General features: G+C 41.9%; 3 pseudogenes; 1 reads left to right on the forward strand and 2 right to left on the reverse strand.

Moving 5' to 3' along the window:
* Window positions 1-15,345, reverse strand: part of LOC148522640 (uncharacterized) — an 808,266-nt pseudogene that overhangs the window by 282,518 nt on the left and 510,403 nt on the right.
* LOC148522643 (uncharacterized) overlaps window positions 1-15,345 on the forward strand; it is a 42,072-nt pseudogene that overhangs the window by 14,178 nt on the left and 12,549 nt on the right.
* Window positions 6,158-10,750, reverse strand: LOC148522644 (uncharacterized; annotated as a pseudogene).

Here is a 15,345-nt window from a genome sequence, read left to right on the forward strand (position 1 = left end):
GTCAGGTTAGTATATATAAAGGGGCATCTAGGTAGCAGCTCCATCATAGTATCTTACATATTACTCTGTGCATCAGTTTAGTATATATATAAAGGGATATCTAGGTGGCAGCTCCTTCATAGTATCTTACATATTACTCTGTGCATCAGGTCAGTTTATATAAAGGGGTTTCTAGGTAGCAGCTCCTTCATAGTATTTTACATATTATTCTGTTTGTCAGGTTAGTATATACAAAGGGGTATCTAGGTGGCAGCTCCATCATAGTATCTTACATATTACTCTGTACATCAGGTTAGTATATATAAAGGGGTATCTAGGTGGCAGCTACTTCATAGTATCTTACATGTTACTCTGTGCATCAGGTCAGTATATATAAAGGGGTATCTAGGTGGCAGCTCCATCATAGTATCTTACATATTACTCTGTGCGTCAGGTTAGTATATATAAAGGGGCATCTAGGTAGCAACTCCATCATAGTATCTTACATATTACTCTGTGCATCAGTTTAGTATATATATAAAGGGATATCTAGGTGACAGCTCCTTCATAGTATCTTACATATTACTCTGTGCATCAGGTCAGTTTATATAAAGGGGTTTCTAGGTAGCAGCTCCTTCATAGTATCTTACATATTACTCTCTACATCAGGTTAGTATATATAAAGAGGTATCTAGGTGACAGCTCCAACTTAAGGCCATATTCAATTTGAGGCGTTAAGTCCGGATTCGCGGTAATTTACCGCCGATGATGTAATTATCGCCTGTTTTATTTTTCCCCTGTATTCTATTTGAAATACTTTCCGCCTAGGCGTTAAGTCAATGCAATGTAATATGCGGTAAAGTATCGCCTACGAATGGCAGGCATTAAAAAGTGCAGAATTGGGGTTTTGGGGTGCAATGTTTTGGGAACCCCCGTGCAGCCTTCAGACAGTCCCCCAAAGGTAATCTGTGTCAAAAAAAAATACTCCTACATATTATTCTGCATCTGGTGTTATATCCTGATTAACCCTTACTACAATCCTGCCTATAAAACTCTAAACATTGATGGCGCTAAGTAGCGCTATGACCAGTCGCACACCCCAATAAATGCTCTCAGACTTTGGCCCTTGTGGTCCAATGCACAAAAGTTATTATTCAAGAAAAGTACAGATAGTTACATGCTGTGATCTAAATACAATAAGCGCAAATAAATGTATACAATGACTAGGTACAGTTGATATACATAAAGCAGTGATTAAACTTCAAAATACAATGAGAGAGAGAGATGTCTGCTGAGAGCACATGTCCAAGATGGCTGATGAGGGTGTGTGTGTGTGTGGGGGGTTGTGAATGACACATGCCCTATTGTCCAAACCGCATGGTCTCTAGACAAACTCCATTTTGAAAACTCACATAATACACTCCATTTTGAAAGTAAGAAAACTCACATTATGTTGTAACTCTGTAAATCATATATCCATTAAATATCACAATTATAATAACTACAACAACCTATTTGTACTATACAACAACAAAACTGAGTAGAATTATAACTATAAACACAAGACTATTAATTCACAACTTCCATGAATCAAGCACATGTTTCAATGGGGGAAGGGGAGTATCACATGTAATGCCATTGTCTAACCCACTTGCTGGCAGCCATCTTTAACAAAACTGCAGTCTCTATCTTACACATGGTTATTACTTATACCATTCAAAGCTGTTATTAATTAAACTTCCATGATATAACACTGATACCAGCCTAGGATTACATTCATGATACTATACAAACTTATTCAGATAATAATTATCATATAGTAGCCAAAATACCAGTACTCACAGTACACAATTCTATCATAACACTGAAATAACACCAAACCTATGCCAGTCTTATAGCCATGATCACACTACTAGTAATTCACCATACCAATGAATCAAGTACTTGGTTCCAGGCCCTAACACAGCTCGCCAGCGGATCTCAAACAATTATATCAACCAGCACCAATCATTACAAATACCATAGATCTGTTTCACATACTACAAAAAACTCCATAATCAATCCTTTTCCTGCATGCTGATCTTACAGGCTAGATCATACTATATCATCCACTGTATGCTATCACAGACTTATGAACTCCTTTAACTACAAACTTGTTACATACAATCTTTATAAGCTACATTTACAGATTTACACACAACTAGCTACAGAGACCCAAATAGACTAACTTCTGTACAGTTAACAACAATATACTTAGCCATATTCCAGGGGTACAAAGTCCCATTTTTGGTTGTCTTGTGAGAGGAAGACCTCTCTCTCTCAGTTCCCTGCTCCAAGTGTCTGCCAGCATGTGTGTTCTCAGCCTATTTTCTCTGGGAGTGTCCCCAGTGTGAATGCCATACTCCTCCCCCCCTCACCTGTGAGGCTGTTTCCTATACAATGGCATCCCAAACCTTATTGTGTTGTGTAGAGCCTCAGGCAGGAAACTGTGACTCTTAGCCTCTGTACAAAATGCAAACAGGCAAACACAATCTCATTGGAGTAGTATTCAACAGTTCCTTGGTCTTCCCACTCTTGGTATGCTAATCTAAAGGGAAATACTAACATACATAGTACATTTCTATCACCTAATATCTTCATAATCCATAACTTGCAGATGCATGTTGTGATCTTCTCAACGATGATACCAGAAATCTGTTGAGACACAGTAGATCAGTACAACACCAAACATGATCTGCTTATCATGTACTAAACATTAGATACCAAATAGTCTTTATTTCACAACATTAGTAATAAATGAATAAACCTTGAATATTACACTTTGAAACTATGGAACCTTTTATGTAAGTGTGCAGTGTGTAAGTATGAGGGGTTTGGGAAAAAGGGCGCTTCTGTATTTATGTAGTGAGGACTTTTAACTTGGGGCAGATGCATACACATGAAGCTAATAAACAATGTTCGCATGCGGGGTATTATGCATTCGCTAATGTGCGTCGTGTTAACAGCGCAACTGTGCGGATTTAATGTGTATATGGGGTATGATGAGATATGCGATTGCATGATGCTAATAATAGCATCGCCGTATGTACTTATAATGGCAAGTTTCACTAAAATGGCGCTGAGCAGCCAGTCGCAAAATGGCGTCTCATTGCCATTCGCAAAATGGCGTCGCGCAGATCTAATTTTAAACCGATCCTGTCTCAGCCAATTATCCGGCTTTGACACTGGTATAGAAAAACACAATTTAGCAGCTATTGAGCCCATTTAAAAACACCAAATACCTTCAGCAAGCCAAATCGGGGGTACAATAGTGAACCCCCATGTCAGAGCATCATTTGTGGAGTAACAGGCTGATTTCCCCAAAAATGACAGTACTTTCCGCTTGTTACAGTATCGCCAGGTGCCGTTTACGCGTACTTTCAAATTGATTATCGGGTAAAGTGTGCACGCATGCGATACTTTAACGCCTACAAAACAGGCGAAGTCTGCGTTAAGTCCGGGCCACATTAAGTTAACGCGACTCGGCTCAAATTGAATAAGGCCATAGTATCTTACATATTACTCTGTACATCAGGTTAGTATATATAAAGAGGGATACAGGTGACAGCTCCATCATAGTATCTTACATATTACTGTGTGCATAAGGTTAGTATATATAAAGTGATATTTCGGTGGAAGATCCAACAAAGTATATTACATTTTGCCCAGTATATAAGGTTTCTATATATTTTTTTTTTACTGTTATATATAGTTTGGGTACGCTAATAGGTATATTCAATTACCCACAATGTTTTCCATGTGGATAAAGCTCTGAGTTTAATGTATAGAGCTATTCATTTAGATGCAGGGGCATAACTAGGTATTTAAAGGCTCCATAGCAAAAGTGTGTAAGGGCCCCTATGTACCACCCACTGGTGAAACAAGTAAATAACACTTTTAACTTTGACAAGAATGATGGCCCCCTCAACTCTGGGCCCTATAACAGTTGTACCTCCTGCACCTATGGTAGTTATTCCCATGATTAATTGTCTATTTCCCAGTGTGAGAAGCCCAGAGGTAGCATGTGGTAACCCATAGACTCAGTAATAAGTGTTTGAATCTGTGGGTTTAAACTACAGAGGGTGCATTTATGTGATGAACATCCACTTGTAGATTCGGGGATGATGGCATTATTATGACATTGTAATTGTGCCGACATCTCCTTAGGGTTGAAGTGTAGACACTGAATGTTCAGATGTTCAGTTTATGCACATAAATCATCCCCGAACATGGGCAAACTGACGACGTCGTCCGGTTGACCGGCTTGTTCGGGTGATAATAGATGTCAGAAACAACCAGCGGGTGCTCACCTCGCTTTTCGTTTTAGACATTTAAATGCTTGATTTGCAGCTGATAACTAAATGATTGCACTATTACAGTGTCGTAATTGTGTAATATCTCAATATTATTGGCAAGTGGATGGGCACCTTAACGCAGATATATCTTTACTCACCTTAGGCAGCATCTGTATTAAAGGGCTAAATATTGTGTCAAATTAAATCTGCCCCACAGTCTTAGACAATCGCACATATGCTGCTGTGCACATGCATATTTGGTTTTTAATACAAACTTTTAAGTCAAGTTTGTTTACCATAGTTTTCTCCACCTTATGTGATGTACCCTAGGCCCTTACACCAAACCTGCCCATGTCTATAACACAAATATTCTTATTTACCTTTTGAAAACCTGCTTATCTCATATGACAATGATCACTGATTCCTCTGCACACATCACACTGAGCAGTGTGACTGTGAGATGGTGACATTATCCCCATTCCCATGGTGTGTGCAGAGATAATGGTGGCATCCTGGTGCATCAGATGACAGTAGGTGTGACAGGATCGGTAGCATGTGTTACCCATTTATGGTCAGTGCAGGGGGTGTATAATCTGCACATTCTATGGTCACAGTATGAGGATTACAGTATTTTTATTGAAACAATAATAGACTGTGTATTTTATATCAAGCATTTATCTCCTGCAGGAGCGTAGATGTCTCTGTGCTGCACATCTGACTGGAAATTAGGATATTGCAATTTAATATCATATTACAATTTTAAAACAATTTTAAATGACTGGGTCATATTTGTTAGTTTATTTAACAATATATATATATATATATATATATATATATTGTTCCTGATATAATATAACACTATAAATCTAAAAATTTATGTAACCTAGTTTTATGCTTTTAATAATTTTAATAATGCTTTTAATAATTAAAATTTTTCCTTATTGAACAAATACGGAGCAGAATCTGCACTAGGAATATTAGAAGACATTGTGAGAAGTAACATTTTTCTCTGATCAAGCAAAAGAAACATATTTTTTTTTCTACTGGAGGATTTGCTAATGCTACTATCATTTTCTGAATAGAAAAACATTTAAAGCTAATTAATTTCTCATCTAATACATAATGAGTCTCATAGGAAAGAAAGCACATCTTTGCTCTCAGTGTGACAAAAGCTTTACACATAAATGATATCTTATAATACATCAGAGGAGTCACACAGGAGAGAAACCATTTACATGTTCTGAGTGCAGCAAGAGTTTTATCAACAAGCAACTACTTGTTAGACATCAGAGGATTCATACTGGAGAAAAGCTGTTTGATTGCTCTGAATGTACCAAGTGTTTTATCACCAAGCAACAACTTGTTATACATCAGATGATTCATACAGGAGAGAAGCCACACTAGTTTGCAGGAATCTATGACCTGTAAACTCTCTTTGTTCTAGGGAATAGGATTGCCACCTAGCAACAGCTGTTGGTGGGATAGTTGCAAGCCTCCCGATGATCACGGAGAAGGTTGAAAAAAAACTTTCACTTACCTTCACCACAGCCAGGGGGGAAAGCGGGGCTCAGGAGACCTGCAAATCATGGGTCCTAGATGCTATAAGCGCACGGACGTCATGATGCACGCGTGAACGCCGGTCACACGCGCCCATGCTGGGCACTTTTGCATGCTCAGTATAAAGAACTGAGCCACGCCCCCCCATGTTAGATTTTATGGAAGCTTACAGATGGCAATCCCGACTAGAACCAGAGAGAAGTAGGGAAGGGTAAAATTACCCTAATTCCTGTAACCTAAGATCAAAGGATACAGGAGACTATGTTGATGCAGAAAAAATATGTTTACTAAAAATCAGCAAACTGTAATATAAAGTAATCTGGAAGGAAACTGGGAATGGAGGAAGAACGATCTCCTATATTGCCTTGAAACTGGAACATAGTCTTAAAATCCTGCGAACTTGTGGTGAGTGTAGAAGATAAAGATGAAACTACTTCTGATCTTAGGTAGCTGTGACTGCTACTGCTTCTTCTGGACCTTTGGAGTGCCTGAAAGTAAAGGAGAGGTCAGATAACTGACATTAGAGCTTAAAGCCAGCAGACCTAGCAAGGTATAGGGTGGGTTGGGTGGGAGCTGTTGCTAGGTGGCAATCCTATTCTTTAGAACAAAGAGAGTTTGCAGATCATAGATTCCAGGTAAACTAGTGTTTGTTTATCGGGAGGTTTGCCACCTAGCAACAGCTGGTGGGTAGACTACCACATTCCTGGTGGTTGCTCTAAGGAATTCTATCCTTTGCATATTGGAAGGCCTCCCATAGTGTGTAACGAAGGTATTCATGGAAGACCAACGAGCAGATTGCATTATGGACTGTAATGGCAAGCCCCTAGCCCCTGCCGATGTGATGGCAGCCCCACGAAGGGATTGACCCTTGAAGTTGGAGGTGTCTATTCCTGAACTCTGCATAGCAGAAACTATCCAACCCCTGATTGTGGAAAGTCTGGCGTGATGAAAGGGTTTATGGCAAGTGATAAAGAGGTTAGAAATGTTGTCTCTCAATTGGGCTGTGAGTGTTAGGTAGGTAGATAAGCAGTCGACTATGCAAAGATCCGGGTCTGACTGGTTTCTAAGTAGATCAAACTCCACCAGAGGTTACTGAATGGAATTGGTCTTTGTGTGTCCACTCAAAACAATATGGAAACCCAGTGGAGTGGTTGTCATCCACAGTTCGGATGTGTGTATTAAGGAGAGTTCTGCTCCTCTGGCTGCAAATGCCAGTGGTAGGAGTGAAGTTAGCTTTTTTGAAAGGTTATTGATGTCAGCCTTAGAAGGAATAGTGGCAAGAAAATTCAAAAAGGGATTAATGTCCCAGGTGGTAGAGTAACGTGGACATGGAGGCCTGGACAAGAAAATACCCTGAAGTAGTCTAAGGTATAGTTTATTTTCTGTGAGGCCTAGAATAAGAAGAGCCAGTGCTGAGCCATATGAACATATTGTAGCAGAAGCGAGGCATGACTCAAACTTAGTAGCTAGGAAATCTAGTGCTAAGTTAGGTTAGGAAAGAGAGATGGAGGGCAGAGCCTGAGCAGCCCGCCAGGACTTAAACTCATCAATTATGGATTGGTATCTGGACCTTGTTCTGGGTCTAAGAGATGCATTTATCAAGGCCATAGATGAAGTGAAGAGGTTAGTAGCGATCAACAACCGAGTAATGTCTCTATCCACATGCAATGGGGAAGCTCCTGTAGGAGGTCTGGAGTCCCCTGGAAGCAGTCTCTGGACATGCCTAGGGGAAGTTTGGGAACTTTGCGGAGAGGGGTGATCAAAGGAAACCAAACTCTGGAGGGCCAGACGGGATATGCTAGAATGAGTTGCAATATCTTGTCCACTTTGATCTTGTGAAGGACCTTCAGTAGCATGGCCAAAGGGGGAAAGGCATAAGGAAAAGGAAGGTCTGTCCATGGGAAGGACATTGCATCCATGTGCATGGCCCTTCAGTCCAGATTCTGGAGACGAAGGTTGGAACCTGAGTGTCTGATGGAGTTGCAAACAGGTCCACCTGTCGTTGTCCAAAGGTCTTTACAATGTTGAGAAACACCTCCAGTTTCAGAGTTGCCCGATCCAGTGTGAGTTTTTTCCTGGATAAGGAATTGGCTAACTCGTTTAGCTCTCCTGGAACGTATATTGCGCATAGGAGTATGGCTCGCTCCACCACCCAGTTCCAGATGTCTATGCCTCTTGGCAGACAATCAGGGATCGAGTACCTCCCATTCTGTTGAGATAAGAAACTGTGGTCCTGTTGTCCAGGCAGAGCTGGACAGATATCCCCCGGGAATTCGGTGGGACCAGTGCAGAAAGAGCTAACCTGGCAGCCCTCAATTCCAAGAGATTGATATGAGCTGTTGATTCTTGAGCCAACCTCCCTGCCCTTACTGCTTTGTGTTTTGTATACACTCCCCAGCCTGAAAGAGATGCATCTGATGTGATGACTATGTCTGGTGGAGGAGGAAGCAGAAGTCTGGGAGAGGGTAGGTGAAGGGCTGTCCAGCTGCGGATCTCTCTGCGAACTCTGGGATCTAGGAGGATTTTGTCCGTCCAATCCCAACCCTGTCAAAGGAGAGTTGAGAGGAGGTTCTGAGAGTGCCTGCATACTAGGGGAGCATGGAGAAACCCTGGATCTAAGGCTTTCATTTTGCCAATAACTTTGGCTAAATCCCTCATTAAGAATTGGTGTTCGAGGGTTTAAGACACAAAGTTTTGAATATCCCTCCACTTGTCTGGGGGAAATGCTATTGATAAAGAAGGGGTTTCTATTAAGAATACCAGAAATATGATTGCCTGTGAAGGGATTAACATGGATTTGTTGAGATTTATGGTAAACCCCAGATTCCGTAGGAGCGACAGTATAAGGTTCCTGTGGAGTAAAAGGGAGTCCTTGTCCAAGTGGGCCACCAGGAGATCGTCCAGGTAAATTATACAGTGGACTCCCATCTGACAGAGGTGTGTAACTACTGCCTTCATAAGGCGTGTGAATGTGTAAGGGGCATTGGATAGCCCGAAAACCATTACTGTCCACTGATAAAGGACGCCGTTCCATAGGAATCTTAAGAGTCTCCTGTGACATGGATGCATTTGAATTGTGTGAAAGGCCTCTTTGAGGTCTATTTTGATACAGAAATTGTTCTTGGCGAGTAGGAAGGGTACATCCGCTAAGCCCTCCATATGGAAAGATCGAGGTTTTATATATTGGTTTAGGGTTTTGACATTTAAAACTAGCCTGTATGAACCTTTCTGTTTTTTGACAGGGAATAGGTGACTGATCCAGCCTCTCCTGGAAGTACAGTTTCTGCCAATTCTATTTTGCCCTGCTGTAGGACAAGTGTTAGGACACCCTTTAATAACGGACTGGCTTTTTTTGAGCAGGGATATACCTGATGTGGAAAATTGAAAAGTGGAAGGGACAAACCTTTCTCCACAATCCTTAGCAACCACCTGTCTGTGGTGATCTGCCTCCAGGAAACTATTGTTTGGGAAAGACGAGGAGGAGGAAGTGAAGGCAACTGACTTACTGTATCTTCTGTTTTTCCTGGAGGAGTATGCATTGCTGGATCCGGTGCCTCTCACAATCTGTGTCCAGGAGAATCCTCCTCTGGGAGCTCTGGGGGCACCCTGCTGGTCACAGGTCGAACTGCTGGCTCCTAAAGAATGACCCTCCTGACGAAAGGGAAAGGGCCACTTGGAAGGCTTGGGGCCCTTCAGGTCTGCAAATGACTTACGGGCCTCATAGCAGACTTTTCCTTCATCTATGAAGTCAGGGCCAAACAGGTCAGCATATGTTAAGTTAGGAACGTCTAGTGGCCTGGAGGCTAGGTTAGTCAGACCTGCACTAGTCAGCCAGCGAGTTCTACAGGAATTTGAAATTAAATCAAAAGTCTGGCCAATCATTAGGGTAGTCCTGCTTATAGCTTTTAAAAGGGCCATCTTGGAAGCTACCTGGGAATCTAGGGAGCCCCCTGAGACTCCATCTTTTTCTGCTTTGTCTAGGACAAGTAACAGAGGACCAGCCGCATCCGCAACTTTAAGCTGAATTTTCCTAAATAGTTTATCTATAGAATCACTCTGGGCCTTCTCCCCAATGAGTGACAAAAGGGCTGGATCCCTTCTGGGGCAAACAGAGTGGGAATGTCAGGGATGCCAGTATGGTTGCAGAGAACCATTTCGTCCTCTTTAATGAGAGCCAGTCTAAAGGCTAGCTGAGCAAAATTGTATACCTGGGACCGCTTGCTCAGGGCCCAGTGAGAAGAATGAATTTTGGATGGGGGCATTCTACCATCTAATGCTACCCGGGCCATTTGTAAGTCACTATACTCACCTCTGCGAGAGGACGTGCTAGTCCTAGTTACCTTCTCTGACTCCCAATCTACTGGAAGGTAGCTAGCATCCCTATGTGAGTGAGTCAGGGGTGGTGTGCGATGGTGACTAGCCCCCTTATGAGCACGCTGTGGTGTGACCTGCCGGTCTGAGGCAGGAAATATGTGCCGACCATGGGCAGGAGAGAGAGGTCAGCTGTGGACCTTAGAGGTATTCCAGCCATGGACAATACCTGGGAAAGAGATGTTTTTGCCTGGACAGGCATCTCTTGAAGAAACACGGTCAGTATGTTTCTTTTTATATGAGCATTTTCTTACCACTCTGTGAGAATATGCAGGAGCGGAAGGAGTCTCTGCAGCCTGACTAATCTCCCCCTCTTCAGAGCTGTCCCTGCTGTCCTCCGACCTGACAGGGTTCATTAATTTTCTTCTTTTGAAAGTAATTTCTTCCTCTGAGGAAGAAGTAGTAGTAGCCTCATCCAGGTTATGCCTGGTGGACTGCCTACCTCTTTTGCTGATAGATGGGGATACCAGCAGCGTGTCTGTGGCAGACACAGACACTGTGTCCTCCATCGCGCTGAGATAAAATCTAACATGGGGGGCATGGCTCAGCCCTTTATACTGAGCGCGTGCACGTCCCCGGCGTGCGCACGTGTGTCTTGACGCGCGTGTGTTTATAGTGCCTAAGATCTGCGATTCGCGGGTCTCCTGAGCCCCGCTTTCCCCCCTGGCTGTGGAGAAGGTAAGTGAAACTTTTTTTTCACTTTACCTTCTCCGCGATCATCGGGAGGCTTGCACTTAACCCACCATCAGCTGTTGCTAGGTGACAAGCCTCCTGACGAACAAATTTACATGCTCTGAATGTAGCAAGTGTTTTATCATCAAGCAAGAACTTTTTATACATCAGATGATTCACATAGGAGAGAAACCACATAAATGCTCTCAACGCTGCAAGTGTTTTATCACCAAGCCTGAACTTGTTGTACATCAGAGGAGTCACACAGGAGAGAAGCCATTTAAATGCTCTGAGTGCAGCAATTGTTTTAATAGTAAAATAACATGTATGAATCACATGAGGAATCACTTTAAGCGCCTGAATGTAGCAAATGTTTCTTAAGTGGGTTAACTTGTATAACTTCTATATGTTACATGTGAGGACATTTTTATTTTCTGAATGTGACAAGTATTTTATATAAATTAATCTTGTTAAAGACTTCAGAGGAGAAACATCTATAGTTGATCCTCTGCACCTGTGTAATAAACAAAGTCTATATGGGGAACCCCACCAAAAATTGCCTAAAATGATTATTTATATTTTTGAAATGTAATTTGTCACTATCATGGCATAAGGCGGTGCTACTACTGACACCTAATACTATAGTATACAACAAACAAGAGAGAAAATAGCATTTATCTTGAAATATTTGTCTGGCTTAAAACATTTTATCATTTTTTAATAAAATTAATATTATCCATGTTATATACCATCAAAATATTATAAAATAAAATATAGTATATAAGAAATGGACAAATAGGTCTGTGGAAGTGATAAAGAAAAACTAAATGGAACTGGAACAAGTGTGGATTGAGCTTCTGATGCTGTGACTGATCTCTGTAATATACAGCTGTCCTGCTCATGCAGGTGCTGGGACTAGTAGTAGAGATTTCTATCCAAGTTCCAGCAGGAACCTCTTAGTACTGGGATTATTTCTATGGGAAACAGTGTATGATAAATCTGTAAAAAAGGTGGAAACAGACACGTTCAATTTGGAAATGGGATGATGACTGCAGCCTGTATTCCTTGGCCCAAGCAAGAGTCTTTTTATTTCTCTCCTATAGTAGTGTTTACTTTGCAGCAATTCTACAATAAAGATCTGAGTTTGATCTCTTCTGAATCATAAGCGGTGAGATGTGTCTGCTGCTTGTACTCAATTTATCATTAATTTGGCCTCTATTCTGAAATGCTATTAATAGGTGATTACTGAGGGCAGTGACTATAATAAATGTATCCTCTGTCTATAATCCGCATGGGAGCCTGTTACATCACAGCGCTGTATGGTGTTTGCACCTGCACTTGGTGGAACTTTCAAAGTTGTTGCAATTTCCCAGATTGTATGACCTTAAAATCTTAAAGTAATGATGGACTGTCTTTTCTCTGTGCTAATTTGAGCTGTTCTTGACAATTCCCTCTAATAGCACTAGTGATTGGCCTTAGGTATTAGCAAGCCAAAAATGATGAAAAACTCATTGTGAGTTAATATTTACCACCTATAACTTTCACTCAAGTTCTAAAGTTCTTTTTAGGGTGCATTTGTAAAATAATTATATTAAAATGATTTTAAAAACAAAATACATAGGCAACAATTACACTATATTTGGCTAAGAAACTCTTATTAAGCCTTTGTATCACATGAACAATTAAAGAATAAACAAAGAAACAGACTGTTATTGTGGCCCTCTTGTAGGTTTACCACAATTGGATAGATTAGTCATACATGCCTACTTTCCCGATTTGGCTGGGAGCCTCTTGAAAAAATCGTGTTCCACTCCTGACCTCCTGGAATAGTAGGGACTTGTCCCAGTTATTTTCCCTCCTCCCCGCCTGCCGGATATAGAAGAAAAAATATACCTGCAGCAGGGGTGGGGGGATGGGGGGCTGATGACGCTATTTGAGTTAAATCATTTCATTGTATCCCCGCCCCCAGCAACACAATGGCAAGATTAAAGGCATCATGTTGCCAGGGGTGGGGCCATGATGACATGATTGCAAGATCACGCCCCCGGCCCAGCCTCAAAACTGTGACATGCCCCCCAGCTCTCCCAGAAAAGGCAGCCAGATAGTCGGCAGCCAGATAGTCGGCAAGATAGTGGCGCCACCCACCCTCCCTCACAGCAGCCCATATACAGTGTGTGCTGAGCTGAAGTGGCAGACTGCTTGTGGCTGCTGAGCAGTCTCCTATGCCAGTGGGGGGAAGCGATCACACTGATCATGCCCCCCCTGGGTTTGTGCCGGGCTGAGGGAGTTCAAAGTGTCCCCCATCCCAAGCGTGCAAAAAAATTTTTTCCGGGAAGGGGGCATGGCCACACCCCCCGTAATTAGGGCACGCCCCCTATTACCCATGCCTGCCATGGCTCTCGGCAGGCCTGGTCAAGGCTATACAGTGGACTGCTCTCATACTTTCTGCATACCTCCTAATAATGGGAAATTACTTCTGTGGCTATCACCGGCATCCCAGAATTTGGAGAACTGCCTATCATCATCAGGGGCAGAGCCATCTTATTATCAGTGGAGAAGCGACACACTACATAGAGTTGTAGTATACAGGTATCCATTTTCTCCACTCATAACCAATCATACTGCTTTCAGTCACTATACATCCTTTACTGGACATTGCTATATTCACCTCTATTACCTGGTTGCAAGTCGCTGGGGCGACGTTAAACTAAGGACATTGTCACATTTACTCCCTTGGCCTGGTCTGGTGCCACCATAAGGAGACGCCAGAACGTGGATCTATTGTGAGTAACGTAACACAGAAGCTGGAGCTCTGTGATCCAGAATGTGATGCAGGATTGTGTAATAGTCAGGTTGATTCCTGGCTTTTTTATGATATGGAGTTAATGCATTGCGGTCAAACAATATACACATGAACTTTTGCATTGGACAGGCGGCTCATTCCTCAAACGATCTTGTATGGTGATTATACATCAGTATATTGTTTCACACCTAAAACCTTTCTTTTTCTTATGTACAGGCAGGTGCATAAATATCGGGACATTGACATAATTGTCATATTTTGGCCTCTATTCACCACCACAATGGCTTGAAATGAAACAAACAAGATGTGCTTTAACTGCAGACTTTCAGATTTAATTTGAGGGTAATTACATCCAAATCAGGTGAACGGTGTAGGAATTACAACGGTTTCTATATGTGCCTCCCACTTTTTAAGGGACCAAAAGTAATGGGACTATCAACTCAAAAGCTATTTCATGGACAGGTGTGGGCTATTCCCTCGTTATTTCATTATCAATTAAGCAGGTAAAAGGTCTGGAGTTGATTCTAGGTTTGACATTTGCATTTGGAATCAGTTGCTGTCGACTCTCAATATGAGATCCAAAGAGCTGTCACTATCAGTGAAGCAAGCCATCATAAGGCTGAAAAATCAAAACAAACCCATCAGAGAGATAGCAAAAACATTAGGTGTATCCAAATCAACTGTTTGTAACATTCTTAAAAAGAAAGAACGCATCGGAGAGCTCAGCAACTCCAAAAGACCCGGAAGACCACGGAAAACAACTGTGGTGGATGACAGAAGAATTATTTCCCTGGTGAAGAAAAACTCCTTCACAACAGTTGGCCAAATCAAGAACACTCTCCAGGAGGTAGGTGTATATGTATCAAAGTCAACAATCAAGAGAAGACTTCACAAGAGTGAATAAAGAGGGTTCACCACAAGATGTAAACCATTGGTGAGCCTCAAAAACAGGAAGACCAGATTAGAGTTTGCCAAACAACATCTAAAAAAGCCATTACAGTTCTGGAACAACATCCTATGGACAGATGAGACAAAGGCCAACTTGTACCAGAGTGATGGGAAGAGAAGAGTATGGAGAAGGAAAGGAACTGCTCATGATCCAAAACATACCACCTAATCAGTGAAGCATGGCGGTGGTAGTGTCATGGCGTAGGCATGTATGGCTGCCAATGGAACTGGTTCCCTTGTATTTATTGATGATGTGACTGCTGACAAAAGCAGCAGAATGAATTCTGAAGTGTTTTGGGCAATATTATATGCTCATATTCAGTCAAATGCTTCAGAACTCATTAGGCGGTGCTTCACAATGCAGATGGACAATGACCCAAAGCATACTGCAAAAGCAACCAAAGAGTTTTTTAATACTAAAAAGTGGAATGTTATGCAATGGCCAAGTCAATCTCCTGACCTGAATCCGATTGAGCATGCATTTCACTTGATGAAGACAAACTGAAGGGAAAATGCCCCAAGAAGAAGTAGGAACTGAAGACATCTGCAGTAGAGGCCTGGCAGAGCATCACCAGGGACGAAACCCAGCGTCTGGTTATGTCTATGCGTTCCAGACTTCAGGCTGTAATTGCCTGCAAAGGATTTGCAACAAAGTAATAAAAAGTGAAAGTTTGATATAGG

This window comes from Taudactylus pleione, unplaced genomic scaffold, assembly GCF_031769625.1.
Source record: "Taudactylus pleione unplaced genomic scaffold, aTauple2 ptg000145l, whole genome shotgun sequence".
Classification (NCBI taxonomy): Eukaryota; Metazoa; Chordata; class Amphibia; order Anura; family Myobatrachidae; genus Taudactylus; species Taudactylus pleione.